Consider the following 26778-nt stretch of genomic DNA (forward strand, 5'->3'; position numbering starts at 1 on the left):
AAACTATTTTGAAAAACATGTCATTTACCTACTAGCTCCTTTGTTGAAGAAAGAAGGTCAGGCATGGAGACTGGGGGGAAGGAAAAGGTGTTGCTGCAGACAGCACAATTATTTTTCAGTTCTATTGACTAAGGCAGTATTTCGAAGCATTGCCCTGAAGTTACTAGTAGATTCACAAATGTACTTTAAAGATAAAATGGGGGCTTCCCTGGTGGCTCAGTGGTTGAGAATCTGCCTGCCAATGCAGGGGACACGGGTTCGAGCCCTGGTCTGGGAAGATCCCACATGCCGCGGAGCAACTAGGCCCGTGAGCCACAACTACTGAGCCTGCGCGCCTGGAGCCTGTGATCTGCAACAAGAGAGGCCATGATAGTGAGAGGCCCGCGCACTGCGATGAAGAGTGGCCCCCGCTCGCCACAACTAGAGGAAGCCCTCGCACAGAAACGAAGACCCAATACAGCCAAAAATAAATAAATAAATAAATAATAATTAAAAAAAAAAAAAGATAAAATGAATAATATTAATTTTACTCAGAAGTTTTCTCTGCTTCCATCCTGCTAAAGGGGCAGATTGTAAACCTTGGGCCTGACTCTGCATAAATCTGTAACACTGGAGAAGTATCAACACTTCCGTTCTATGAGTTTTCCATACTTCTCTTTCACGAGTATCATTCCTACCTCTGTCTCAGTGAATTTCATGTTGATTCTTAGAAAATACTTTGGAGTATAAATAAGTCAAAATATTAGTCCACTAGGTGAAGGTGCATTAAAATATAAAAGCTTACAACAGAACAAAGACCCAGAATGGAATTCTAATCCACACCGAGTAAATGGGGATGGTGTCTGTAGAGACAACTGGTTTTTCTCAATAGACACTGAAGTCACACCAGAGGTGATAGAATATGCAGCAGGATCAAGCTAAATGAGACATGGTGTGACACACGAAGATAAGCATTTTTGAAATGGGCTATATGGATAAGTAGGAGAAACAAGGAACTTTTATGCAATAGATTTTGAAAATACGTGTGTCAGCTAAACATGTCTCAAATCTCGTACTCCAAAAAGAAAAGTGGGTTTTTTAAAATTTCATAAATTGTATTGAAGTCCAGCATGCACGTGGAAAAGTACACAGATCAAACTGACTGGATTGATGGGGTTTTTTTCGCCACAAAATAAATGCACCTAAGTAACCGACAATAAGGTCAAGAAATAGAACATAACCAGAACCTCAGGGTTGCCTAATGCTAACTTCTTTCATCACTACTTCCATGTAACCGTATCCTGTCTTCTAATACCACAGAAGAGCTTTGTCTTTTATCGAACTTCACATAATACAATCATACAGTATGTATGCTTCTGTGTCTGGTTTATTTTATTCAACATACTATTTATGAATTTCCAGCCACACAGTATCTTGTTCATTATCATTGCCACCTATTTCATTGTATGAATATACCACAAATTTATCCAATTTGGTGCTGTATAGATAGTGCTTCTATGAACATTCTAGTACATATCCTTTGATGCATACTTGTGTGCGTTTCTATTGGGTATATAACATAAGTTTATTAAGTTACATGGATTAGTAAATGCTGCCAAACCAATTTTCAAAGTGGTGGCACTAATTTATACTTTCCCCAGCTGTGATGAAAATTTCAGTCACTCCGTATCTTCACCAGTACTTGTTTTGTGTGTAATTTTCATTTAGCCATTCTCCCAGCGTACTTTTTAAGACTATGTATATATATAATATCATGTACAAAACAAATATACATGCGACATATATATCATATATTAACATACATATGATATATCACATATGAGACATGATAGTAAAAAGAGTGTAAGCTAGATGTTGTAGAGACTGTCAGTTTGCAGTGGAATAAACAGTTGGCTGGCCAACCTAGATGGGCATAATCCTTGTCCCACACTACCTTTCCCTGGAAAGAGAGAGGGTAGAGACTCTCTGAGGTCTGGAAGAGACCACACATAATTACTTAGCAGCTCTCACATATGATGCATCATTAGGAATCTAGCTCCTATCTTCAAAGAGCTTACATTTACCTTGATGCTTTGGAAGAATGAATCTGCCACCTGTGCTTGGTGGAACAAACTGAACATGGAGGACCTGAGATAGAGAGGCTGGTTCAAATACTGCTGTTCTGTTGGACATGCAGGATCAGTTGCTGAAATAGAAGAAAACATTGGAGAATCAACCTAAGAATTTCAATTGCTTTATATTTTGCACCTTCCTGAAAATGTCTCCGCTCTTGAAATACATAGACTCTTAAGTTCATTTACTTCCTGAATTGAATTGTTACCTTGAATATAAAATGCCATATGTGTCAACTTAATGAGATCTGAGAGAAGTCTTGGGCCATTCAACCCTCTGCTCCTGGGCCTTAATGTCATTTCATAGTTTTTGCCCTGAGTGTTTATAAACTTGAATCTCAATAGCTAGTCAAAAATAAATTCACTTTCCTAACAATTTTGGCCAGGTGATTCATGCATGATATACCTGGAGAACTTGCAGGGGCTTTATAGTCAGATAGATAGACCTGATTTTGAACTTGCCAGTCAAGTCAATTCTCAGAGCCTTAGTTACTTCATTTGTCAGTTTGGGAGAGTATAGGCTGGCCACTATGGGAACTGAGATGATTAAACAATTTGTATAAAATCCTTGGTACTGTACCTGGCACACAATGGACATACAATAAATGGTAGATAACATTGCTAAAATTTTATTATTAAATAAGATGTAACTTAAATTTCTATCAGAATCAAAATGGCATTGTTTCTCATGTATTATAAATTTGTTTATAGCATTCAAAGGAATAGTGAATATTTCATATTTATATGTAATTTTAATCTTTTTTTTTGGAAAAATAATGTTTGCTAACAGTCTTGTTATTATACTTTCATTGCTAAAACCAGCTTATATTCTGGGGCATGCAATTGTCATTTATGCAGTTAATGACATGTTTCCCATGATTGTGGATACTGTTTGACAGTATAGTTACCTTAACCTGAAAGAACAGTATTCCAAATATCAAGTTTCCCCTTTACGGTTAAGCTATTTGTGTGTGTGTGTGTGTGTGTGTGTGTGTGTGTGTGTGTGTCATTCGGTGAGAGTAATTAACCAACACATAGTTCCATAGTTATAACCAAAACCACAGATTCAATATTGTATGGCTATTTATGTTTATTGACCTTTGAGTTCTAATGCTTCAATTAAGTGCAACTGCCTCAGCAGTACATAACACAGCAAGAATATAATGGGCAAAGGAGTGAGCAAATATTGACCACTGAAACAAAAGAACTGAAGAGAAGACTCTGTTCTTTCTTATACAAATACTAGGGATCATTTTCTACTAGTATAGTGTGGATAACATCATCCATGGGAATAGAGTTTCAGAACACTTGGTTAAGCTGCTTTTAATACAAAACAACATTAAAACTACATCTTCAAAAGCCACATTGGAAAAGCCCAGTAATTATTCCATTAATCACTGCATTTGTTGTGACTGAGCAATAATTGGTTCCAAAGCTATGTCTGTTAACATGGTGAGTTTTAAATTCAAGATCATGTAAATACATAAGCATGTTTTTTATTAGGAAAAGTAATAAGAAGATTATTTTAATCTCCAACACCTTATGTGCTTATAGTTAGTGTAGTTATTATTTGTGAATTACCAACACTTCCCCTGTCTTGCCAGTCTTTGCAATGAGTTTGAATATTGAATTATTTGTTTAAAATTAACTAATTCCACTGTGTATATGGAATGTACTAAGGATCAAATAGACATAATACTCCTTTCAAAACTCAAGGACATGGACACAAAAACAACCAGTTACAAAGTAATAGACTGATATCAGCAAGATGGCAAACTAGGAGGTCCCAGTACTTATCTCTTACAAAAACGAGTTAACAACTATCCAGTGACAAAAATAGCTCCAGAATACAATGAAGAAGCCGCAGCAACCCAATGGAGCACAAAACTGTGAATGGCCACATCATAATCCTATCAACCCAACAGGATTTTTTACAGAAAGAGAAAAAATAATTTAAAAATTCATATGGAACCACAAAAGACCCTGACTAGCCAAGCAATCTTGAGCAAGAAGAATAAAGCAGGAGACATTACACATCCTGATTTCAAAAAATACTACAAAGCTACAGTAATCAAAACAGTGTGGTACCAGCATAAAAACAGAAATATAGACCAATGGGACAGAATATAGAGCCCAGAAATAAATCCACACGAAGAAACTGATCTTCAACCAGTGTGCCAAGAACACACAATGAGGAAAAATAGTTTCTTCAACAAATGGTCTTGGGAAGCTGGACATCCACATGCAAAAGAATAAAACTGAACCCTTATCTCACACTTCTATTTTAATATACAAAAATCAACTCAAAATGGACCAAAGACTTAAATGTACAACCTAAAACCATAAAACACATAGAAGAAAACATTGGGAAAATCTTCTTGACATCGATCTTAGCAATGATTTTATGGATATGACATCAAAAGCACAGACAAAAAAAGCAAACATAGAAAAGTGTGACTACTTCAAACCAAAAAAGCTTCTGCAAGCAGAGGAAATAATTGACAGAGTGAAGAGGCAACGTATGGAAAAGGAGAAAATATTTGCAAACCATACATTGATAAGAGGTTAATATCTAAAATATGTAAAGAACTCATACAACTCAATAGCTAAAATATAAATAACTGATTAAACATGGACAAAGATTCTCAACAGACATTTCTCAAAATAAGACATACAAATGGTTAACAGGCACATGAAAAAAGTGCTCAACGTTGTTAGTAATCAGGAAAATAAAAATCAAGATCACAATGAGATATCTCACACGTTAGAATGTCTATTATTGAAACGAAAAAGACAACAAGGTTGTTGGCAAGGATGTGGAGAAGAGAGAACACTTATACACTGTTGGTGGGAATGCAAATTGGTACAGCCATTACGGAAACAGCATGGAGGTTTCGCAAACAAAAATACAACCGCCATATGATCCAACAATTTTATTTCTGGGTATATTCCCAAAGGAAATGAAATTAGGATCTTGAAGAGATATCTGCAGTCTCATGTTCATTGCAGCTTTATTCACAATAACCAAGATATGGAAATAACCTAAGTGTCTTACGACAGATGAATGGATACAAAAAGATGTGATATATAAGTATATATAATGGAATATTATTCGCCCATGAGAAAGAAGGAAATCCATTTGTAATTAAATGGATGGAGCTTGAGGGATTATGCTAAGTGAAATAAACTATAATAACTGATATTATAACATAGGGCCATTATGTACCATTCTTTTTAAGTTAATTACTTGAACAAATATTTATTGATCTTGATAAAACACACACACACATGACAGTATAGTGGATAATGTGCTATCAAGGTGCTTCCCTTCTAGGGTTCTTTAAAAAGACAAATTTGATAGTTTCTGAGATTTTAAACAGGATATAAAAAAAATCCACATTAGAAAGGGACAAAAGTAACACCAGGATAAGACAAAATGAGCTACTGCAAGTAAGATTCAAAAAAGATAAAGCAGAAGGTCAGAAATTAAATTAAGGCACAATTTATGTACACTTTAGTTAGTGAATATCTAACTCTAAAATGTCTATACTATAATTATACCATACTGGAATTATGCAAAAAGTAAAAAAAAAAAATCATTGAGGTGTTTTGTATTTATTAAAACATGAAAATAAATTTTCATATAGTTTAATCACCATTAAGGAGTTTGTCATTTTTCATTTTGTTCATTCACTCCTAACATTATCACTCTGCTGTGTAAAATCACCAAAAAACAAGGAAGCCCTAGAGCATACGATTTATGCTGAACATTTAACACTTTACAAAATCCTACAAATAGCCACTTAAAGAGTAGGAATGATATAGTTCAAGTCATCCTAAAAATATAGTCTAATTATACCACAAAGAATCTGCTGCACTGAGCAATATTTTTAACATCCAAATGGCTATATTTGTTTCTACTGGTTTACTTAAATTTTCAGTAAAAATTCTTCCTTAATAAGAATTGAAACAGAAGAAAAAGACCCCACACTAAGTTTATTATAATGAAAATGGGTGTTTGTGGGTGTTTGTTTTGTTACTCATTTTATGTATATATATATATATATATATATATATATATATATATATACACACACACACACACACATATATGTGACTGTGTATTTAATTTATATATAAATTATATATATACATTCCTCTATAGAATCCAACGAATTTAGCAAGTTTTCTATGAAAGTTTACTCTTATGGATATTGCCACAATTCTGTATGGATAACTACCTAAGAGCAGCTTGTGAAAAGCAGTCATATTTTCATTCTTGCCTAAAAGCAAAACTAAATGAAGTCAATGAAAAAATTCTTAAGCGAGGAGAGCATAATGCCTTTACTGAAAGATGTTTAATTCTTGGCAGAGAAACAGCATGAAGTCAGGCTGCCAGTTCAAGTGAAGGATTGTAAGAAGAAATTAAAAAGTATGCATCTGAAATTTCCTCCAAATAATGAAGCAGCAATACGAGTTTCAATAAAATTGTACAATGACCAGACTTATGCCATCAAGTCATGATATAATAGTATCATCATGTGGCAGTTTCTGCCCCCAAAACAAAAGACAAAATGTATATTACAATATTTTGGGATAAGTAGCCACGTAAGTTAAGAAGGAGTAGCAGTAATGGAACAGTAATTTGCCTTAAGTACCATGTAGATTAGTATTGTTCAAACAATGCCTGCGCTTTCAGTTTTAATCCTTAACATTCTAATTGATCCCGTCACAATTTTGTCAAAAAATTCAGGGTCGAAATAACACTTATCTAATCAAATTATACTAACCCACTAATTCTAATTCCAAAATTGCTATTAAGTTTTTTTTTTTGTTTTTTGCTTTTTTTTTTAAGAGATGAAGTTAGGAAACAGACATTTCTTCCTTTTTTATTTATTTATTTATTTTTGCGTGTTGGGTCTTCGTTTCTGTGCGAGGGCTTTCTCTAGTTGCGGCGAGTGGGGGCCACTCTTCATCGCGCTGCGCGGGCCTCTCACTATCGCGGCCTCTCTTGTTGCGGAGCACAGGCTCCAGATGCGCAGGCTCAGTAGTTGTGGCTCACGGGCCTAGTTGCTCCGTGGCATGTGGGATCTTCCCAGACCAGGGCTCGAACCCGTGTCCCCTGCATTGGCAGGCAGATTCTCAACCACTGCGCCACCAGGGAAGCCCCAAAATTGCTATTAAGTTTTTACTACAATATATTTTATATATACTGACACTAAGAATGTAATCTTGAATAAGATAGACAAACTTCTTATAAAGCTTAGGTTCTAACAGGGAAAAACAATACACAAACAAGAAATTAGTTTGTGATTGTTGCTATATAGAGAATGAAAATAGGTTTCAGTGTCCAGAGCAAATGACAATAAACAGATGTGAATGGCAAAGAGTTGGCAATCAAGCAAAAATCAAGGGCAAGCACGTCAGACAGAAGCAACCGCTAGTGTGAAGGCCTGATGTTGGGTACCCATTGACTTGATCAAGGCACAGAAAAATTACTCTTGTGGCTGGAACACAGGGAACAAGTGAGAAAGTGGAAGGAATAAAGTTGGAGAAGTAGACAGGGGTCAGGTCACATAGAGCCTAGGATTTTACTGTAAGTCATCTGAGAGTTTTAAAATTCTTCAACAAGTGATATAATTGATGGATAAGTTATTTAAACTGATTAAGACTTTAAAAAAAAAAACACTGAAGATTGGGGAATAGATTCTAGAAGTTCAATAGTGAACTTTATTCAAAAAAAGAAAACAAATTAAATAGTCCTGACAGTAAAAGGTAGTGGCCCTGAGTAGAGATAATCATAGTCGACATGGAGAGAAGTGGATAGATCTTGGGTAGTTCTAGGACTTGCTAATAGATTGAATATGGTTGCTGAGATATATAGAATAGTCCAGGAAAACTTCTAGATATTTGGTGCTGTTACTGTTTTCCTAAAATGGGAACGACAGTGACAATCATATTCTGACATGGTGGTAGAAGTTAATAGTTCTATTTTTATTAATTTTTAAGTGTGCACTGCCTACTAGAAATATACATGGAAATGTTAAGCTATTAAATATAAAAAAATATGAAGTTCAGATAAGTGGTCAGGATTGAAGAAGTTAACTTGGGAATCATTATATTAAGATAAAACTTAATATAATGGTATGAACAAAATGGAAGCCTGAATAAAGGAGATGGTCTATTAAGTACAAAATCATAAAATTTGGGCAATTGACAAATTGCCAGGTTTACTGTTGTAAACCTTCATATTTAGAAATACTATGAACGTTTTTGGTGCTTAGACATATTTTTTGAAAAAAAAAAAACATTTAGAAAACATGCAGAGCATACAGACCAAATAAAAAAAGGATAAAATATTTATGGAAGGATCACTACAAAAATTGCTCTCCATTGAGAACTGGTGGAAAACTGACAAAAACTCTGAAAATTTTCCAAGCATGTTACAAAACTTCAGCCCTTTACTAAAAAGAGAGATTATTCTAATATAACATAAAAAGAAAAGAATATTGATAACTAATTTCCCCCCATTTTCTCTTATTAGCTTTGAGATTAGGAGATGTTCTTATCATGTTGAGGGTATTTTTATAAATTTATAAATATATCGTCTCCTGTAGAAAGGTTAAAAGATGGTTCAAAGAAAAAGTCTTGAGAATTAACTATGCTTTCTCCATAAAATGAGAGCTAATGAGTTGAGTATTTGTACAATGTGGAAAACTAGCTTGCCAAAACATAAAGACTGCTGATGATTTTACTGCTGTGGGTACCATGAGCTCCATAAACAGTAATACAAAACAGTTTGGGGAGAAGTATTTTTATTTGGCAAATTTGTACATTTTGAGGCAATCAACCTTTATAAGAAATATTCTGGGGGTAAAATACAAAGAATTGGACATTTGAAAATGTGGACATGGTTAATAAGTGACTTACATATTAAATATTACTACAAAACCCATTAGGAGAGACAGATACATCAAAATACAAATCCGTCTTTGTAATTTCTAAGCTATTCTTTTAGAATATTTATGACAATGCCTATACGGAATATTGAATTGATTTTGTAGATTGGATTTCTTTAGTTAGTTATTCTAAAGATTGATGAAATATTTAATTAAATTAGTTGATCCAAAACTCCTCTGCCTAAACAAGTCCCTCAAATAGTTGTCTACATGCTCTCTCTACTTGGTTTTTCCTTGGTCTGATGTAACCCATATTTTAGCTACTGGTATGACCAAGAGTTACAGTCAGTCATATCCCTGATGATTTTTATATAGATCATGATAATTTTATATATAAAATATATAGGTCAAGGGACATGATCTATTGTGGCTATTGGTCATACCAGTAGCTAAAATGTGAGGAGATATATATACATACATATATATATATATCTTTCTCAACTTACAGTGGGGTTATGTCCTGATAAACCCATTGTAAATTGAAAATATCATACGTTGAGGATGCATTTAATACACCTAACCTACCGAACATCATGGTTTAGCCTAGCCTAACTTAAAGAGGCTCGGAATACTTACATTAGTCTACAAGAGGGCAAATCATCTAATACAAAGCCTATTTCGTGATGAAGTGTTGAATATCTCATGTAATTTATTGAATACTATACTGAAAGTGAAAAACAGAATGGTTGTAGGTGCGTTGTTATTTACCTTGTGACTGCATGACTGACCGGGAGCTGCAGCTCACTGCTGCCCACTGTCCAGCATCACAAGAGAGTATCTTACCACATACCACTAGCCTGGGAAAAGATCAAAATTAAAAAGTCAAAGTACGGTTTCTACTGGATGTAGTTTCATACCATTGTAAAGTTGTAAATTCAACCATCATAAGTCCATATATATATAACTTTATGATGATATAAAACTAATATCCTTTATGGACATTATGGACATTCTAACAAAATTTGTATCCTACTCAAGAAACTATAATTTATCCCATATTCCCTTTATCTATTTTTCTCTTTTATTAAAAATGTCACAAAGATAATATACCACACGATCTATTTCTGGATCAAAATTCTATTAAAAAGGGACAGTTTTGAGCCCAGTTAGACTACTGGGCTTTACAGCAGTCCTTACAGACTTTACAGACTACAATCTAGACTTTACTGTAGACATTACAGACCACAGTAACAGAGATCCTAACCCAAACTGAATTATAACTAGCTTCAGGCAAAATTTATTCCAGGGATTCACAGTGACATAAAGCTTTCATTTCTCTAAGATTTTCTCATTACTACCTCCTTCTGTTTGTTAGTTTGACTAACACTGGTTTCCTATAATGTAGCATAAATGGCTCCAGACATTTCCAAATATCATCTTCACCATTTAGCCATCATTTCCATCAAAAGTCTTGATTTATGCTCTGATTGGACTGGCTTAAGGCACATGCCCACCCTTAAGCAAATCACTCTGTCCAGGGTATGGAATATGCTGATTACCCTGACCAAGATAAGAAAATCCAACTCCATATGGATAGAGTCACTCTGACCAAAACTTCGTGGACCCATAAATGACGATCAGAGTGTTTTGAGAAAGAAGACAAGAACATTTATATAGGAGAACAGACAGCAAACAATGTACTACAATTCTTTCCCATTTTATGTGAAACCATAGGAATTAGGATGTTGTGGCAAAGAGGGATTGATGGGCTAGATCGCTTCTTCCTTGAATTCTTCTAATGTGACTTTCTACTTCTGCCATACATAGAAGTTTTACAGCATCAGAAGGACTTGATCCACATACGGAGTGGGAGGAAATTTCTTAGGGCTTTAAAACGGCATGTTTCCAAAGAGGTTTCAGTATGTTCCTACCTTGTACATTGGCAAAATTACCTAAGTGATTGAGCACACAACGGGTCTTCAAATATCATCCACCTCAGCCACACAGAGCAAACCATTTAAATGTAGGTGCTTCCAACTTTGCCTCCCACAAATTTATTCCAAGTATTTGACATTTTTCCAGTATCAAACAAGTCACGAGTATTATTCTTTCAGTTTCATATGGTCTAAATTTTGTAGATCAGCTTCAAAGAGTACCTGAATTATGGAATGCATTTTTCTTCTTAAACTGATATTTACATTACAAGTTACTTAGAGAACTTTTTAGGACAGGGAATTGAATAGAGGAAAAGCCAACTTTTTACAATGCCAGAAAGCAGGCTTTGTGGATACCTTGATATCAAGGTATCCCTTGATACCTACCACGATAGAGGGAGAGCATCTAACCAGTACCTGGTAAGGGAAGAGCAATCTGTGCATAGAGCTTTGTGACTTTGGACTTTATGTTAAAATCCAAACATTCAGCCTAGAATTCATAAATTTACTGACCATGAAGTATGTGAAGTTCTTGCTGCTGAGCCCTGAATAGGTAGCCTCCTGCGTCACATTTATGCTGTTATCTGTTACCCGGTTGATTTTCCACAGATACTGTCTTTCACTGGGTGCTAATTCATAGAAACTTTTTTTCTGCCTTTGTTTAAACAACCACATGTGATTCTTCTTGAAGAATGAATGAACCAATAGGGTCATGATAATGAAATGACCCTACTAATGAAATACATATGTATGATTGTTACATACACCAACTAAGCACCCTTTGGCTCTTCAATTTATAAATGTTTTATATTCCTTAAAGTGGAAGAGCACTTTTAAAATAAAAATTGATCAACTATATTTGAACAATAATTTTCAGACTTTAAAACAAGTTTTTAAAATGGATAAATTCATTTAAATTGATTAGGTAAATTGATCCTGTGATTTTTGGCAAATTGGCTGTTAGTAAATTGACCTTCTATAAATTTGTCTACAAAAACGTCTATTTCTCATGTGGAATCACCTTCTAATCTAGTGAAATGTGTGCCATGATTTGCTTTTGTAAGGAAAAATTTATGTGTAAAAGCTGAAAGATCTAGTGTTGAGTTATTAAAAGTGTATGAAAATATGTTGTGATTTTTTTATAGTGAAAAATCACACGTACTGCTAAACCTACTAAACTGTGTTGCCTACCTTAATAATTGAAGAGAATGCTAAATTTCATTCGAGATTAGTGAAAATAAATACATAATCTTACCCATACAATTTCAATGACCCTCTGATATCTACTCACAGACCTGCGGTTACATCACCCTTGGAACCTTACACTAGAAATCAAGACCACCTTGGTATCTATATCCCCTTGATAATCCATGTGGTGAACAGGAACCTATGTGAGACCTCCATATTTCATCATTTTCAGCAGGATGCCATTTCTCAAATACTGGGCAATTTCTGAGAACAGGGTCTTATACTGTACAAAAAAAAACCAGTATAGTTCTTGGAAACAAAAGGTCCCCAACTATAGCAAACATGGCAACCTAAGGAATCATGACTTCAAACAGATTCTGTGATGTGGAAAAAAAAAAAAATTATAGAAATCAACCTTGAAGGAGAAATCTAATTTCTTGAGAAATCTTGGTAAAGGATATATCCATGGAGTATTTGTGAAAGAACGCCTCACAGCTGCTGTAATATCCTGGCAATCTTGTTAGGTTGGGCTCAGTCATTATATCTGAACAGTAAAATAAAACTGCCCTTCTTCCTACTGATAGCTGGGAAAATGAAGCATGCCAGTTATACCTATGTGATTGGCTACTCACTTTACATTGTTTAATAATTTTAATCTTTATGAAAGGCTTATACATACATACTTTAAAACATCAAATAAACTGCAAAAATACCTCAAGAAGTTCTCAAGAGGATCTCTTAGTTCTCAAGAGGTGCCCTATATCACCTGCACAAAATTCCCAGGACTTGGTCGAGTGAAGTTTAAAAAGCCACTGTTTGGTGACCAACAGATGGGTTCCTTGCTAACTATAATAGAAGGAATTTGTAATTTACTCAGTAAATATTTATGAGTGCTTAACACTTATTAGTTTTGCTGAAAATATAAAGTTAAAATAAACAAAATAACAAATAACGAAATAACTAAACATTCCAACAAGAAATTAGGCAATTGTGTCTGGTAGCTTATAGTGTAGAACAGGAGGAAGATATGACTTACAGTACTATGAGTTAAGTGTAATGACAGAGGTATGATGCAAAGAGCTTCATGAAAACACAGGGAGGGTGGTTAGCACATAAACTAGACTGAGAAGCTTGAGGGCTTTGCCCAAAAATGATGACTGTACACTTGAGTTTTGAGGGACAAGTAGGCATTAGCCTGCTAAAGAAGGAGGCATTTGTGCCCATAGGTCAGCATGTGCAAAGTATGAATATGTGGAATTACTTGGCGTGCTCAGAATAAAATAAATAATGTAATATAACAGAAATTAAGAATAGTGTGTATGGAATAATTGAAGAGCCAAACATGAAAGGCCTGTGGTGTTAAGTGGAACAACTGACACATTTTTTTCCTTTACGTTTTAGGAAAGACTTTGAAGACTTTTATACAGCTGAATGGCATAACTGTATTTATTTTTTTGAAGTTTCTCTGAAAGGATGTTGGAGTGAGTGAAGACGGATTGGTTATAGGGAGACCGGTAAGAGACGCTATCATATTAATCCAGGATAGAAGTAGGAATGTATAGAAATAAATCAGTGAATCTTGGAAAGGAGAGAGGAAGCCACTTTCAGGAAATATTAGGGAGGAGGAATCTATACGATTAAAAAGCTGATACAGTGATGAAAGGAGGAAGGAGGGAGCAGTAGATGCAATTCCTAGTTTTCCCATTAGAGGTAGAAGGTGCTGGACAAGAAACTGACAAATAAATAGGTTTTAGGAAAAAGAATGTGAATTCAACTTTGAATGTGCTGTGTATGAGGTTTGGGGGACATCAAACTTATTGTATGATAGGCAGTCAAATTTATGGTGTAAAATTTAGCATTATGACCAGCACTGGAAATAAAGTGCTTTCTTAGAATGCAATGTGTGTTACATAAATAAAAATAGATATTATTTTTTTGGATACTTGAAAGAATATACAATATTATAATATAAAACTGATAATTCTTTAGCATTATATGTAAGGAAAATTTGAAAAGTCAAAATGTTTGCTTCATATCAGGAAATGCTTCACATTTTTGAAGGGTCTTGAAGGAAGGATGAGCTAGGTATGGCAGGGCAAGTTGTACCCTCCTTGTAGCCATCAGAAGAAATAGAAACAAAGATAGGAAAAGACCCACAAAACAGGAAAAGATAATTGGTGTGGTGTCCCCAGTGCTAAGTTAATAAGAGGAAGCTTTCATAATGCAATTTGTTTGCAACATAATGTAAACAAATTAGTATCTAAAAGTCTGCCGGAGAAGAACAATGGCAGCAAGATACTACTATACTGAGATATTTAATTTCCGTTTTAAATGGCGTATTTTCACGTTTCAACATCTCTGAAATATGGATGCATCTTAATATCAGTAACATTTTATACTTGTTCTCCCCTAAGAGCCAGTTCTTCCACACTCTACACATGAGTCCAAAGTACAACTATCAAAATTTGGGAAAAGGGTGTTAGTTGTTTGGTAGATAGTTCTTAATCCATAAGAAACAAATAGTTGAAGGAGAGCGGATTGAATGCAGTGAAAAATTTTTCAAAATACAAGAGCTAAAAGTAGGTTTTCCCTACATTATATAAGTGTAAAGGCCCAGTACTAGTAACTTAAAAAAAAAACAAAAAGAGAATTCTTTTCAAAAATCTCTATCATCAGTGCTTTTGGTCATATGGATAAAAACACAGATGTCAACAACACTGAATTTAAAAATTATTGAAATAATTGTACTCTGAATGTGAAGCTTAGAAATGCAATATCCAATTTAACTGGCTTTTTTTTTTTTTTACTTTATATACAAAATGGTGATTTATAATTTTTCAGACAACTCTGCATAACTAAATCCAAAAGAGTTCTTTCAATTACTCTAAAATAAAAATTCTAAAAGTTAAGAAACATTGCACCATGGTTTAACAGGTAGCACTCTTTCTTTTTTAAAAAATAACATGTAATCACAATTGATGATATTTTAGATTAAATGAAATACTGTATTTTTGTAACAACAAAAAGACAAAAAAAAAAAAAAGAAGTTTCTGTAGCTGTCACTCTCTCCTCTAGCCTCAGGAACAAAGTTTTCTTTTTTGCTACCCAGGAGTGGAAGAGAACAAGGGACAGATTAGCTGGAGGATCATCCCACAGAGCAAGTTGGCTCAACTAAACCTTGCTAGCCACCATTTAGACTCTGAAACCTGGAATTATTAACTGTGACTCTTGAAAGTCACATATACTCTCAGGATCTGTCTGTATGATCACCCAGCAGAGGAAAGAGAGATAAAGGTGAGAGGATGACCACAGAAAGGGAGGGAGAAGAGAGGTATGAAGAGAGAGAGAGAATCCTGATTCCCAAGGCATACAAGCTTTCATTATCCTTCTCAGAGGATCTAAGGGGCATTAAATTGCTCCAGGAGAGCAAAGGCAAGCCTTTAGACCTGTGGAACAGCTTCAGACCATGAAGTTTTCAGGGTAGATCATAATGCAGGCTATACAACCCAGAGTCGACTTTAAACAACCGAGTATTTGCCAGGAAGCAGAGCTGTTGCCAGGGTAGGGAGAGTTTTAAAGTGTGGTTTAGCCACACTAAGGAAATACACATATATAAAACGTCTTGGAAACTGAGAAATCAGTGAAAGATTGTCGTGGAAAGTTTGAAGGAGACTTCCCTTGATGTGGTAGATGGGCTAAAAGATACAAATACTTCAGCCTTGTTATATCTGTGTTTTTGGACCCTTCAGTCTTCCACGTGATTAAAAAGTGCCAAGGAAAACCAAGCAAAGCTCCTGAGATCCTATTAATAGAAGGAGGATAAAAAGACTTTTTTTCTTGCAATTAGGCAAATATCTGTTCAATGTCGTGGAAATATGTGTACTTAGGTGAAGATTCAAAAGCAATTCTACCAAATGTTGGCAGGAAACATTTATTCATGTGTATATTTGTATCCAAGCTCTTTCACCTTTGTAACATACCACATTGCTTATTGGAATTTTTACTGCTGATACAGTTATCCAGGTAGAAGCGTGAAAATTAGAAGATAGAATTCTAAAAAGCAAATGATACAATAAAACTGCATTCAGAGCATGGCCAAGCTCTATATTAGTTTTCTAGTGCTGTATAAGAAACTACAACAGGGGCTTCCCTGGTGGCGCAGTGGTTGAGAATCTGCCTGCTAATGCAGGGGACACGGGTTCGAGCCCTGGTCTGGGAAGATCCCACATGCCACGGAGCAGCTGGGCCCGTGAGCCACAATTGCTGAGCCTGCGCGTCTGGAGCCTGTGCCCCGCGACGGGAGGGGCCGCGATAGAGAAGGGCCCGCGCACCGCGATGAAGAGCGGTCCCCGCACCGCGATGAAGAGTGGCCCCCGCTTGCCGCAACTGGAGAAAGCCCTCGCACGAACCGAAGACCCAACACAGCCAAAAAAATAAATAAATAAATAAATAAATAAATAAATAAGAAAATCCTTAAAAAAAAAAAAAAAGAAAAAAACAAAAACAAGCAAACAAAAACTTTGCAATACAAACTTTAAAAAAAAAAAAAAAAAAAAGAAACTACAACATATTTAGTGGCTTAAAACAACACCTATTTATTAGCTCACAGTTCTGTAGGTCAGAAGTGTGGACACTGTGACTGGGGTCCCTGCTCAAGATTCTATAGGCTGAAAATCAAGGTGTCAAGCTGCCACATTCTTAATGGAAACTTGCAGTCTTCTTTCAGTTTGATGGCCCATGTTAGTTCCTTATGGTTGTCAGATTCAGGTCCCTATTGCCTTGTTTGTTGTCAGATGGAGGCCACTTGCATCTCCTAGAGTTTACATGCCTTCTCCATCTTCAAAACCAGCAATGGAGAATCTCTTCTCACACTTCAAATCTTCCTCTCTGGGAAAAGCTGAGATCCTTTTAAGGGCTCACTTGATTGGATCAGTCTCAGAGAGGTTATTCTCCCTTTTTAGAGTCAACCGATTTGGGACCTTAATTACATCTGAAAAGTCCCAACACAGTAGCACCCTTGTTAGAGTTAGATTGACTGGGAGAAGGTGCATATTTCCAGAGACTGGGACTCTTAGGAGGCCATCTTAGAATTCTGTCTAGGACAGACAAAGAGATATAGTGACATTTAGGCATTTGGAAATGTGGGGTTATCTGAAAAGGATGAAGGCTGGGAAATTCTAAGATCTTCCCCTTTAGTAGAAATGTCTTGGCAGAATTCACTTGTCACCCTTCAATGAGGTTGCCTTACATTTTTAACTTGAGGTAGGTCTTGATGAACCTTGTATCTTTCCCAACTATAGTTGGTATCTGGTAGGTATAGCTTGTTAACATGTGCAACCATAGTTGAGAAGGATACACAGTTAATCAAGAATGGGACTTACCAGTAACACCCGGCCTGACTTAGAGCATCACTGATCTTGTCTGTGTCCGAAGAATTGCTATAATCATAGTTAAGTTTCTGATACAGTCGGCCCTCTGTATCTGTTGGTTCTGCATGTACTGATTCAACCCACTGTAGACTGAAAATATTTGAAAAAAATTCCAGAAAGTTCCAAATGGCAAAACTTGAATTTGCATACATGGCAACTGTTTACATAACACTTACATTGTATTGACAACTCTTTACATAGCATTTACATTATATTAGGCATTATAAGTAATCTAGGGATGATTTAAAGTATGATTTAAAGATTCAGTAACCATTTACTGAAGCAGTGCTCACGTAACGGATGAATTTGTCTAGGGAACAGGTTGTGTTTTTACCACTGAGATTTCCTTCCTTTGCTAAGGCATCCAGTGTTCTTCTCTTACCTCTTCCCTATTAAAACAGATTCAAACTGTATGTTCTCACAGCAGTAATTTGCATCTCAGTCTGAACTAAAGGCTATATATAGATATAGATAGCAGTATTTTTACTTTATGTTGTACCTTGTATTCACATAATGAAATACTGTGTCACTAAAAAGTAATTTAGAAGGATATTAACATATGGAAATCATTTGAAAATTATTTTGAATTATTATTGCTAACACTTACTGAACTCCTAAGGCACTATATTAAAACGTTTAAGATAATAACTCCTTTAAATCTCACAATCTGTACGGTGGTTATTATAATTGCATAATTTTACCAATAGGGAAATTGAAGTATAGAGAAACAAATTAAAAAAAATTTTTTTTAAAGAGAAGTTGTTTGGATGGTAGCGTAGAGGGATAGTAATTTTATTTATTTATTTACTTATTTATTTTGGCCGTGCCGAGCGGCATGCAGGATCTTAGTTCCCCGACCAGGGATCGAACCCAGGCCCTTGGCAGTGAAAGCCCAGAGTCCGCCAGGGAATTCCCTAGAAATAATTTTTAAGTAAACTTATCAATGTAATACAGTCAGTTAGTTAAGAATGTGAACCTGGAGAACTTAATTTTATTGACTGCTGTAATAACTGCCTTCCACAAAGAACAGCATTAAGTATGAATACTTATAAGTATATGAATACTTAACCATATGAATGTAGGGTTAAAAAGAAAATCTCCCTCCCATCCTGAAGTATGAAGTTCACTTTGCCGGATGCTACCACTGTCATCAGTGGTTTGCACCCTTCCAGTATATTTCCTATATCTTCTACACACAAACATATGTAAAGTCAAAACTGTTGTGCATGAGATATTTAGCAGTATTACGATGCAATAACATGCATCCTCCTTTTTTCATGTGTAAAATAATCCTGGGGATCTGAATATAGTAATTTGGTGTTTGAGGACCTATTGTAGTATATAAAATGTGTACTGAACCCTGAAACTAAAGAAATCATTGTCTCCTCTGCTTCACAATTGGCTTCCAAGAACTGTGACAAGTCTAGATTTTACCATACATGCAAACTAAGCTGTTGGACAGTTTTATGGGTGCTGGTAGAAGACATAAGACTCCTGGATCAGAGACAAAGAACTTAATTTTTATGTCAGTTCCCCTTGTCTCCAGTTCCCAAGGGGCCAATGTATAAAGAACCCAGGTGGAAGTGGCAACAAAGTAGGTTTGCATCACAGCTAAGAAGTATTAAGTTGAGGGAACTCAAATTTTTTATTATGGATTGCAAGCAAACTTGTCTGACCTTTGCTCTGGAGGAGACACTCAATTTCACAAGGTTATTCTACATACACATGTTCTTAAAATTATAGTCCAGAGGCAAAAAGCAGTTAGAGCCTTTGCTTGCAAGCCAAACAAAACTACAACAGAATCATGAAGAACCATCACCCAAACTTACTAGTTGTGGAGCTTTGGTTTATCTCTTAGGCTTTCTGAGCTTGCTTTCCTAATCTGTAAAATACTAGTACCAGTCATGTATTTGTCTAAGGATGAAATATAATAATGTATTTTAAATTGCATTGTGAACTGCAAAGTACTCCAAACAAATATTCCAGTTATTATTCCTACTGTCCTTGAAATCAAATATATAAGCACTTTTCTATGGTCAGCAAGTACATGACCAACTGGACGGATATTAACTTTGGCAATATTCTAGGACGTGTTCATCTGGGCATAATACCGAGTGAGAGATTTAGGATTATTTGGGACCCAACCCAGGGATAGTTATATTAAAATTCAGTGAATTACAAGGCAAGATGTTAATTCATGATTAAAAAAGAAATCCAACTCCTAAAAGGAAAGCAGGACATATTTTTCTCCTGGAAAATGCCTCGGTATTTTCAGTTTTGATTATGTTGTTCATACCACTTACAATAATATGAAAAACACCTTAACTAGCATATGGAGACACAAAGATGACTTGAATAAATAAAACCACCCAGCTGATCTTATCCCTACATAAAAGAAGGGCTCCTGCTAAGAACTTAAAAAGTCTGATTCTGTGTGGAAAATACTGCTTACTTTTCTAATTAATTAGACCTAAAAATGTGTAATGTTTATTTAATATATTGCTGCACATATTGGGTTAGTATTTATACTTGCTTCTTCATTTAACAGATTGTCATTTTTCAGGCCCATACCTATAAATTTTAAATTCTTTTTTTAAAGGAACTTATTAATAAAATAAAGTTTTATTAAGTTATATCTTTATATGTCTCTCTGAATTTATTTCCCTATGGGAGAAATAAAAAATTAAATTTGATCTGTTCACTTGTCAAATGAGTAAGGTGCACTATTAACATAGAGAGCAGTTAAATTTCTTCCTCTTTCTATTGCTGACTACTTAATCCTTTAAGAAGGATAGTTAAAAAAAAAAAAGCTTTCTTTAAGTATAATAAATTCCAGATTTAATGAAATTCCCAGAAGCTTTTTAAAAATGAAAACAGACTTTTAAAAGCTTTACGTTGTCTCCCCTCCCCCACCCCTGCAGGAAGCTCTGACAATATTTAAGTATATTAATCATATGCGTAGTACAAGAACTATGATTACAATGCATCGATGTTGAAAAAATTGTACAGAGAAAGAAACCCATTACTCTCTTCATTCAACTTACAAGCTAATCAGACACAAAGCTAAGTAGCCATGAAACAAAGAGCAAAACGGATTTCTCTGTGTGTGTGTTGCGGGGTGATCTATGCCAAAGAGAAAAAACCAGAGTAAGTAATTAAAGTGAAATAAAATGGAGCAGTATCATTTTTTCTATTTTTTATTTTATTGCATTGGCAAATGTAGCACACGTAAAAAATATTATATATAATTATAAGTACAATTTAAACAACAACAACAACAACAATAATAATAACCTGCATAACTACCACTAGAATTAAAAAACAGAATTTTGCCAGTACCAGAGAAGCCTCTATGGCCCTCTGTAATAGAACTGGATCAATATACTCTTGAATATCTTGTTAATCATTCCCTTGCTTCTCTATAATGTTATGATGTATGTAGATTTCCTTAAAAATCTATTGTTTGCCTGTATTTCTATTTTCCAATTTCAATGAATGGGATTATTCTGCACACTTTCTTTTTGACTTATTTTACTCTGTTACATTTGTTGAGATTCATCCAGGTGACACATTTAGTTGTAGTTGTAGTTCATTCTTTTCACTGTTGAATGTTAATCCAGTGTGTCATTATAAAGCAATTCATTTATATATTGAATTAATGATGAACATTTTGGTTGTTGCTGGCTTTGGGAGCATTGTCACTCTTTCATTATTATGAATACTGCTGTAGGTTTTTGTACACGACTCCGGATCCCGTACTCAGTGATTCAGTCTTACACTTTAAGGTATGTACCTAAGAGTGAAATTGTTGGCCCATAAGGTATACATATCTTCATCTTTACTTGGTGTTATCAATTTTCCAAAAAGCTTGCAGTCAGTTTGAACTCTCTGATCTTTCTTACATTGCTGATGGGAATATAAAATGGTATAGCCACTCACAAAAAAGTGTACAGCACTTTCTCACAAATCTAACATGCATTTACCATATGAATCAGCAATCACACTCCTGGACATTTATCACAGAGAAATGAAAACTTATGTTGACACAATACACACATAAATACCAATACATGAATGTTCATAGCAACTTTATTTATAATAGAAAAATTATACAATAGCCCAGATATCCTTCCTTTGGTGAATGTATGGACAAACCCTGATATATTCCATACTTGGAATCCACACATTCCATACATGGAATACCACACACCACTAAAAAAGAAAGAACTGTTGAATACATCTAACAACCTGAATGGACCTCAAAAAATTATTCTTAGTGAAAGAAAAGTCAATCTCAAAATGTTTTATACTGTACTGTCTCCTTATATAACATTCTTGAATGGAAAATATATAAAGGTGGAGAACATACTAGTGATTGCCAGGGGACAGGTAGAGTGTGTATGTGTGTCTAGTGGGGTTGTAGATACAAATAGAAAGAGATAACATGCTAGAGTTGTTATGTGGTGATGGGGCCATTTGGTACCTTGATTTGGGTGGTGGTTACATAAATCTACACATGTGACAAAATTGTAAAGAATTGTATATTCCCACAAATTAATGTAAATTTTAAAATGGTGAAAAGACTATATTCTGGTTAACAGTGATGTGTCATTTCCTGGTTTTGATGTTATACTACAGTTGTGTAAGATGTCACTATTGGGGAAAGGTGGGTCAAGAGTATATGAAAATCTGTACTGTTTGTGCAACTTTCTTTGAGTCTATGCTTCAAAATAAAAAGGTTTTTATGCCTATTGTAGTTACCTAAAAGAATAAAAAGATTTTATTCTGGCATGACTTTTAATTATGAGTGTGCATGTATACATGTGTGTGTGTATGTGTGTGTGTGTATCTCAGGGAAAGTGATCAACATATACTATTTACCAAATCTTCCTGTCCCTTATTAGCCTATATAGACTTTGATAGTGTATGCATTCCTGTGAGTACAGTTATTTATGTACACTTAATCCAAAAATTTCTCTACCAGAAATATATGAAAGCTAGCATCCATTTATTTGTATTCAAAAATTAAGATAGCCACATTATTCTAAATTATGCCTTGTTCATTGAACTCACTCTTGAAAACTTCCAACTCATAAAATATTCTGATTTCAAAAAAAAATAAAACTAAATATTCTTAACTACCGCAGGAGGGGTTGTGACTACAGTCAGGTATTCTGTACCACTCACAAGATTCTTTCCTCACTTGTCTTTTGATTTTTACGGTATATTTGTAAAGAAACAAAGCTTTTTATGCACTTAGAATATCTGAGTTGGGAGTGTATTTGAGGAGAAATTATAGTCACCTACTTCAATGTATACATGTTGCAGGTATGAGCCTTTTTTCTGAGAACAGACGAGGAATGAGAACAGGACAAGAGGCTCCAGAAGAAGGTAAAGAAGAGAAAAGTGGTGGAGACAGATGGTGCTGACGGAGGCTTTTTTGATGGAAGCTGGAGTGCTGCTTCCATCTCCCTGTGGCTGGACCAGGTTGTACAGATTTGTGGTTTAATAAATTGTTTTAAGTGTCAGACCACTCAGATGAGTGCTCAGGAGCCAAATCCAAAAAGGGGCCTTAAAATCACTAAAATGTAAACAAAGAGAGATTATGCTTACCAGATCCTTTTTAGGTAGAAGAATTGTATGGGGTTGGAAAATTCTTTGATAGTTTATTAAAGCATATAAGTAAAGAACTGGGAAGGTACCAAGTATCAATAGAGTATCATTAAACTGCCTTCTTAGAAATGGACCCTGTTAACTACAGGATTATTTGCTTTGCCAAGTAGAATGTGAGACTAGGAGAGCATTGTTTGAGAAAATAGGAAGAGACTGATCACACCCTCTAATGAACCGTCTTCCCTCCTTTTCTGCCCCAAAGAAGTCAACTTTCTTGTACATGAATGTAGAGTATAATAAACACTGAAAGCATATTGGTTTGAAGGAGTGCCAATTTATTAGCTTGCCTGGGGCATCTACATGCCTCTGTCTAGACCTGGTGGTATATACACATTATATATGTGGGCACAAATGTACTCACAAACATACACAAGTATATAGAATGTAGTTCTTAGAACTGAAGAGAATACTGCTGACAGCGCAATAACTCTCCTGAAAACGGTGTTTTGGGATTTCATGCCCTCACTCTCATTTGGCCTTCCTCCTCCAGATCTAACTGTATTCCTGAGTGCTGGCACAGAAATACACCACATGTATATACAAAACATTTCTATCAGCCTAGAATTTGGTATTCTTCTTTATCAGGCTGGAAACATGCCACATGGCAAACAGACTCAGTGCTTATACAACAGAATTCTTTCCGACCTTCCCTCTTCCCTTAGTGTAAGATTACATTCATTTATTTGCTTTTAAAAACCCACACAACTCTGTCCACTGTAAGTTGGCAAGACATTCCTACCATGCAGAGCACAGATAAGTAAAAGTTTCAGGCCAATTGTTGATGGCTAAATCCATTTTTGCATTACAGAAAAGAGAATCCATATTTCTCTTTTTCCTTTACAGAAAACCATACGTACTTGCGTATGGTAATAATGCAGTCTTTTATTGAAGACTGTCATGAATAGACATTCAAAAAATATTTCTATTCTCAGTGCCTGGGGTTTTTACTTTTTCCTTTGACTTGGCTGCATTTTTTCTTGAAATTTTATATATATATATACATATGTATGTATATATGTGCATAATATTTATATTAGTATGTATAATATTTATATTGAAGATTATTGTGCATAAACATTCAAGAAATATTTCTATTCTCAGTGTTTGGAATTTTTTATTTTTCCTTTTACTTGGTTGCAATTTTTTCTTAAAATTTTATATATATATATATGTATATATGCATAATTATTTATATTAACATATCCAGTATGTTAATATAAACTAACCAGAATCAATCTTAAAATAAAGAGATGATATACATTTACTAATTTTGGAGTTAGAGAGGCTGAGAGTGAAATTTGTTTCCTATTTTTCTATTACCTTGAAAATACTCTTAAAAATGAATTTATTTTCTTTTGGTGGTTGAAGTTTCAATTACTACTTTAAAAAGTCTCTGAGGGCATACCTAGATATTACTAGCCATTCATTTGTTTATTCATTCCACATGCTGAGCACTTTCCTAAATTCTGAGGAGAAATACAGACATGGTCCTCATGAAATGTATGATCTAGTAAATAAAAAAGTCAATAAAAGAAGATGTGGCACATATATACAATGGAATATTACTCAGCCATGAAAAGAAATGAAATTGAGTTATTTGTAGTGAGGTGAATGGACCTAGAGTCTGTCATACAGAGTGAAGTAAGTCAGAAAGAGAAAAACAAATACAGTATGCTAACACATATATATGGAATCTAAAAAAAAAAAAAAAAAAAAAATGGTCATGAAGAACCTAGGGGCAAGACGGGAATAAAGACGCAGACCTACTAGAGAATGGACCTGAGGATACGGGGAGGGGGAAGGGAAAGCTGGAACAAAGTGAGAGAGTGGCATGGACATATATACACTACGAAACGTAAAATAGATAGCTAGTGGGAAGCAGCCACATAGCACAGGGAGACGCAAGAGGGAAGAGATATGGGGACATATGTATATGTATAACTGATTCACTTTGTTATAAAGCAGAAACTAACACACCATTGTAAAGCAATTATACTCTAATAAAGATGTTAGAAAAGTCAATAAGTAGACAGACACAAATATATTTGTAATTATAGTTATAATAACCTCTATGATTGAAAAGCATAAGCAATTTGGTTCAACTTTGTAATAGTTATCCTTTCTCTTATTTCAAACTCTCCACATTCTCTTACAATTAAAACTTAGCTTCTTAGTTATGTTTGTCTATCGGGAAATACCATGTTTCTTTATATATTAAAATCCAGCCCTCTTGATAGTTTTATTATGGATTATAAAATCATAAATTGATGTCTTATGTTTATGAAAAAGTAGGAAATTTTAGTATATTGCATATACTTGTAAGTGCAATAGACTTTTGTCCACTGATGGGATTTAAGCCCCATTTCTTATGCTGCTCTTTCTCCCAGTGTGATGTAGAATGAGGTAGCAGTAAAGAATCAAATGTACTTGCTTATAACTTCTGGAAGTAGATACATTTAAAAAAAACAACCAAACTGCCATTAATATAGGATATTATTTATTAGTCTTTATAAATAAATCCAGTAACATATCACACAAATGTTTGAGCTTCAAAAATATGCAGTCATGTATTTCCAGTTCAATATATTGCAAACCGCAGCTCCATTACTCACTACTAAATTTTCTCAGCTTAAGCAAATTAATCTCTAAAGATCATAAGAATTATATATAGCCTGTAGATATCAAATGGTACCTCTGCAAATTTGGGATTATTTAGATTTTGTTGCTACGGGTAATAAAATAATTAAAATATCACTGCTTTATTTCTAAATCCTTCTGTCTAAGGCATGTGTATATTATTTTGACAAATTCAACTTAAAAATTAGCCTAATTTTAGGAATGATTTTCCAATAATGGTGCCAAAACTGTAACACCAGTGTTCCAAGGCATATGTCATGCTGGATTCCTTTGGCAAATGTTGCCTCAAAACTTTGATTGAATCTAATACATTTACTTAAGTGGAACCCTATGTCTGTATTTCCATTAAATAGATACTTTAAAAAATACAAAGATGACATAATTGAATAATGCACATCCCTTTTCAACACTGAATAAAAATTATCACTTACTTAATAGCTGCTTTTAATGTCTTAGTAGTGTTAGGTTATATACTTTTGCTTACAGCTGAGCAAGGTGTGAAGAAACTGAGGTCTAGAGATATTAAGAGACTGACCCACATCTACTTAGCAGTTAACTAGTTGTATAGTCAGAAACATCATCACATGCTCCTGGATCCTAGCTTACTATCATTCTCTGAACTATGCTACACAATAATTATTAGGAATAATTATTAGGAATAATCACTCTCAAGAATTATACCTTTTATGGTCCACAACACTTTCCTTCCTTCTTCATATTCCAAGCACAAATATCACACATATGACACAGGAAAATGACAAGTTACTCTGACTTTTTAAATAATTTTATATTTTCTTATGGAAGGTTGCAGATTTGTTTTTCCTTAAAGAAAATTATTCCATTTGTGGTTTCTTCCAAAATGGAATGGATGCAATTGATTTCTTGCTGCCAAAGTGGCCCATCAAAA

The sequence above is a fragment of the Balaenoptera acutorostrata genome, chromosome 7, assembly GCF_949987535.1.
Source record: "Balaenoptera acutorostrata chromosome 7, mBalAcu1.1, whole genome shotgun sequence".
NCBI lineage: Eukaryota > Metazoa > Chordata > Mammalia > Artiodactyla > Balaenopteridae > Balaenoptera > Balaenoptera acutorostrata.